We start from the raw sequence: 6000 nt of genomic DNA on the forward strand, positions 1-6000 counted from the left end.
GTGCCTACAGATCTGGCGTAGCCGGGGAGAGCATCATCAAGAACTTTCTTCATATTTGTGTAGTCTATCTTCGACTCACAGTCTGGGTCGAAATACGTGGCCAAGGAATATTTCGGGCTTATGAGGATGAGTGTGCAATGTGTGTCACTGCACAAAACACGGAATGTTAGAAAAAAAAGAACGATCGAAATCTAAGAAATCATATGTTACGGGGCAGTGAGGGGATGACTTATTCGGGAAAGTAAGGCACGAGGAAGTTATCCTTATCTGGGTTTGCCAGAATGATGCCTTCGAGGTGTGAACTCGCGACTTGCCGGTCCCCAGCGCTGCCCATGATCTTGGCACGCATGTAGAAGGGGTCGACTATCACAATGTCCGGGGTCTTGTCTCAAATGATCTGCATCTCCATACTCAGCGAAAACAGCCGAACGAAGGTGTAGTGCAGTGGATGAAGGTTAAACATAGCAAAGATGTCATCAAACCGCAGGACGATCGTACCCCCGATGGCGCTATCCACAAAGCCCTTGCCCTCTGGCACCTTGGCCACGAAAACCGGGTATGCCACATCATTCTGGGAGAGACGCCGCTTCTCCAAAGAAAGAACATTGTCATGCAGACTCCGCATAGCACCGGTTGCAGCATTGAGCATATTTGTAGGTAGCATCGCCCTACCCGTCACATGCACCCTCCTCGAGATATCCTTAGGTGAAGGTGGCCCGTCCTGAGCACGGATCATACTCGGTGCCGGCTGGCTCGCACCTGCGCCCTCGTTAGTCTTTCGTTTCCGTCCCTTCTTCTTGATCTGCTGTAATGGGATCGAGTTCTGCTCACAAACCGCCTTCTTGAGCATATTGGGGCTGATAATATTTCGCACCTCGGCTATCTGAGGCTCGGTGAAGGTGGCAGCTGGAGGCATCTCCTGAGAACTGAACGCCAGACGACGCCTGTTGCAATTGGGTTTCTCCGTGGTACCAGCTAGATCGCGGTCGTCTTTTTCAGGGTTGTGTTCTTGAGAAGGAGGTCCGCAGAATTCGTCATCGTACCCATGTTCAGCAAAGTACTTATCAATGTTGGTAAATGTACCATCGTCGTTATCGTCGTCGTCCGGATCCTGTGCCATATGCATGTCCGGATCCTGTGCCATAGGGATGTCCGACATGTCCAGTAGCGTTGCGGTGGTCTTGCCATGGCTTGGCGCCGGCACGACTGGTGGTCTTGTCTGTAGGGTGGTGTCCCCCGCCCCCAAACGAATCTGGCTCTTTGACCAGAGCAGGGGCCAGCTTACGCAGGCGCTGAGGGTCATCACATCATCTTCGTCGGCCCTAGCGGGTCGAATCGGAGGTAACAACTCGTCGCAGCCTGGCAGCACCCGAACCAGTTCAACCCTATACACGGTGGGTGGCATCGGATTACCGTGGAACACGGGGTTGCCCGGTTGAACGATTCTGCCCTTGGCGACATTGATCAACTCGCCGCCCATGAAGTGCAAGAGAGTGCATGGAACGTCGGCGGCGCCCTGCGAAAACATGTAAGGCGTCAGGGATGCCTAGTCAAAGGCAAGGAGATAAAGTCATCGGCCGAGAGGCTTAGTTACCGTGATGCCATCGAGCTCGACTAATGTCGAGGCACCTCCAACGGCGGGCGTGCAACTGACAGAGGGGCCACTTGCTGGCGAGGTGCCGGCCGGTGTACACCCGGGTGCATTAAGCTCCAATGCCCGTGCCGGCGCCGGAGACACGAATGCCGCCTTCGCCGGAGACACCAATGGTGCCGCCTGCGTGTTGTGCGAGTTGCTGGCCGTGAAGCTGGGAATCGGGGGCGGCCCCTGTTGGCCACCTGCAATCCACGTCGTCAGCCCCTGAATCAAGGTAGGCACCATGGCGGTGAGTGTCGTTCCCAGCTGTTGTTGCACTTGCTCTTGGATAATCTCCGGAATCTGCGCCACTTGTGCCTTGAGTTCTTGAACGTCACGCGTCTAGCTTTCCGAGCTGGTCTTTCTCTCCTTTCGCCCACCAGCGGTATAGTATGACGACCATTTTGTGGACAAGCCTTTGCCGGCCACACGACCAGCTGACGACGGCTTACTGAGCTTATCCTTGTTTTTCATTACATTCAACGCCCTATTTAGAGTGTTGTCCCAAGCAGGGGAGCTCTGAGACGACCCCACGCTACTGCTTTCAGTCTCCTGCGGAAGGAATGTGAACCATTTAGAAATTTTGCTTCATTAATTAGAATGCAACCATATGGAGGTAACTACGCGGGGGTGTATTCCTTACCAGAACAAGCTCAAGCACCTTGGTCTTCGGATCTGTGGTATGCTCCTTTGTTACCGGGTCCTCCTTGTACCGGGCCCTGACAAAGTTCCTAGTCTGCTTGTCACGGTATTTCTTGAAGCGGGGCGGTAGGCCTTGTTCGGCACACTCCGTGTCCTCCTTGTCCCATATAGGCTCCGCCACTTTGTAACTGTCGGACCCAAGTTGGTGGACCCCTAAGTTCAACTCCCGCATTTCTTTCCCCCACTGACTTGATTCCATGGTTGTGCTGCTCTCGCACTTGATCTTGAACTCCTTGTAGTCATCTTCGCTGATCGAAGGATATTTCGCCTTGATCTTCTCATAACTATCACCTTTGTCAATCATTTTCTTCACCATGCTTCTCCAAGTAGACAGGGACGTGCTCATCCTCGTGAGGGCGGCACTGTTCACTTTATTCCCTGAGAGGCGTGTGTTTGCAAAGTCAGCGGGGAACTTGTACCGTTCGTGCAGCTTCATGAAGAGGAGGTTGCGCAAATCCCCTCGGTCCTTATGCCTTAGGTTCTCGGTGTTGATCGAGACGGTGCTCCGAAGAATGCACCCGAGCTGAACCGAGTACCCCTTGACTAATTCTTTGGGCGCCGTTGGATGCTCGTCGGAGTTCACTTCAGTAAATTCCTCCTTAACGGTGCCGAGCACGTTCGGGCGCCGGTCCTTCCGTTGCCTCTTCGGTTGGCTGCCATCTATGCGTGCGCTGCCATCATCAGTGGTGGCATCCTCGGCGGCACCATCAGTGGTGTCATCCCCGACGCCACTAGGGGTTGTGTAGTCAGGATTGGTGTCTTCCGCGGCGTCCTCATAGCGGTGAGGTTCTTCCTCCATCTCCTGGGACAGCTCCTAGAATTGCTTGCCGCCCGAACCACCAGCCTCATTGTTGTGGGCCATGTTTCACTGTAAATAGGAAAAAAGTTTGGTCAAAAAGTTGGTTATTGTCAAGGAACAAGATCATGGTCTCATCATTTAGGGTTTGTCGACACCGAGGCATCCTAAAAGCTAAGCTTTTATCATTTAGGGTTTGTCGACGTCGAGGCACCCTAAAAGCCTAAGCTTTCATCATTTAGGTTCTTATCAACACCGAGGCACCCTAAAAGCCAAGGTTTTATCATTTAGGGTTTGTCGACGCTGAGGCACCCTAAATGCTAAGTTAAGTTTTCATCATTCAGGGTTTATCGATGCCGAGGCACCCTAGGTTGACTGATATATATGGGTATCTTCTAATAATATACCCTATCAAGAAAAGGGAAGGAGAATTCTAAGTTGGGCCTAATCACTTGGCTCTATTGCCACCTATGGTTTAATGCAGCAAGAATAAAGGGGTAGTTGATCCTACTTAATTATGTACTAAGATACCCCGGCCCATGCATTAGTCGCAAGTACCCCATATGTCCTATTTTTAGCAAAGTCATGCTAAAATTCACGGAAAATTTCAGCATGACCTTTGCTGAAAATAGGACATATGGAGTACCCGAATTTGCCAGAACGGAAGTTAATCGACATTCCGGCAAACTCAAGGGCCTCTCGGGGTACAGCAGCAGCATCACAAGTTGACAAAATTCCCAAGTAGTACAGCAGCAGCATCACAAGTAGTACCAATGAACATATAGTCCAGCACATTATGAATTTCAATAAATGACAGCAAGTTAACTCATTCTGAACATATAGTACCAATGAACATATAGTCCAGCAGCAGCATCTATTTACCCACTTGATGTGTTCTTGCTGGTAGAAACTGAACCAAATGGCCCAGATTCTTGTATGGACAACAGCTTAAGAAAAGAACTCTAGCTAATACTTGATGCCATAAGCATTTGTTTAGTAAGTAAACTCGTGCAAAGAAATCTAAGAAATACTTGGTTTTGTGTGCATAGGTTCGGAAAGTTAACTCATATCTTCAGAAGAGGAACTATCAAGTATGCAAATAGCTAGTTGTGCTAGGCTCGTCCACACATAAGTCATCTTACAGTCAGCAAGTAATACAGCAGAAGCATCATAAATTTGAGACAAGAAGTAGCACAATGCTCACCAATATTGATGAGAGGGTACTCATAATAGTAGCACAATGCTCACCAATATTACAAAACACTGAAACATTTCAGAAGAAATTGATTTAAGCAGGATAACATAATTACCGCCGATGGGTCTCTCCTCGAAGCAGCTAGTGGAGCAGGGCAGGAAGCAGACCTTCCTGTTAGGCAAAGAAATAATGAGTACCAGGAATATAAATGCAAGAGCATATGTTTTCACAGGTGGCAAATTACACCTACAGCGTAGTGTAGCATTAATGAAACCAGTTATAACAACAGCATAGCATTAGTGAAAACTTGAAATGTAAGGTAGTAGCGTTTGGCTGCCACAAACTAGAATGCAGGAACATGACATGTATGAAACTTGAGATTGTGGGAAAATAGTAAAACTTGTTGCTCTTCATTTATTTATTTCTTGTGTGAAATTTTCAGCAAAATAAAAAGGCAATAGACAAGGTCAATTGCTCTGCATCTAGTTCTTTCTACAACATCTGCAGACTATACAGAGATCAGTTCTACTATATGTTCTCTTTGGCTTATTTTTAAGTGTACTTGCATGTTGTAGCCTCAACTTGCAAGCATCACTAATCCAAGTTTGGTTTTGTTCACCAGATTGGGCCAGTGTTGTGCCTTCCTAAATGTGATCACTTCTCATGGACACAGATTTGCAACAACCAGGAATGTAATCGTAGACAGAACACCGGCACAAAACAACACGAGCAGAACTGAAGCATTTGAAAAACAACAGCAGTGGTTTGTGGCATTTCATATGGAGAACACTTGCTGATAGCACATTAAGTACCCCCACCAAATGTTAAACAAAACACACTACATCTACCTGATGATTTGCGTCCAGTGCACACACACATATAAATAACCACAAGGTAGTCCTAGCTAGTAGTACATTGGCATAAGCAAAGCCAGAATAATTAGGTCACGACTATTAGGAATGCTTTAAGTTCATACTTTCGGCTAAAACAGTGTGTAAAAAAAATTAGAACATTCAGTTTACACTTCAGTTATGACAGTGTCAAAAATTGAGAACATTCAGCGTACATTTCAGTTAAGGCAGTGTTAAAAATTCAGACCATTCAGTTATGACAGTGTCAAAAATTCAGAACATTCAGTTGTGACAGTGTCGAAAATTCAGAACATTCAGTGTGTATACAAATTCAGATCATTCTTTTAACAAAAGTTGAGCACAAATTCAGTTATGACAGTGTAGAAGATGCAGAACATTTAGTCTAAGAAGGTGACAGATGTAGCAAATTCAGTTAACACTTGAAATATGACATTCAGTTAGTGAGTTCGCTGAAATCAGGGACCTATCTAATTCATTTTACTGGAATGAATAAGTTCAGCACTTCATATGAAACCCCAGGCCAGAAAAATTTGGCGAACATAAATTTTTTCCCAGTAAAATTCTTCTAGTTCTACGACATAAAGAACTGTTGACACAACACTGCATCAGTTCAGTTTCACCCTTTCTATACAATGTTGAAATACAATGGTGAGAGGAACTCAAACGCATCAATTTGGCACAAAATTTTTACCCAATCTTGGCGAGGCAGAAAGAAAGGCAGCAGGACAACAGCAGCACTGCGAAGCAGTCGGGAACGGCGGCCGTCGGCCGGGGCCCGGGGCTGAGGCAGGGACAGTGACTC

The sequence above is a fragment of the Triticum dicoccoides genome, chromosome 7B (assembly GCF_002162155.2).
Source record: "Triticum dicoccoides isolate Atlit2015 ecotype Zavitan chromosome 7B, WEW_v2.0, whole genome shotgun sequence".
Taxonomy (NCBI): domain Eukaryota; kingdom Viridiplantae; phylum Streptophyta; class Magnoliopsida; order Poales; family Poaceae; genus Triticum; species Triticum dicoccoides.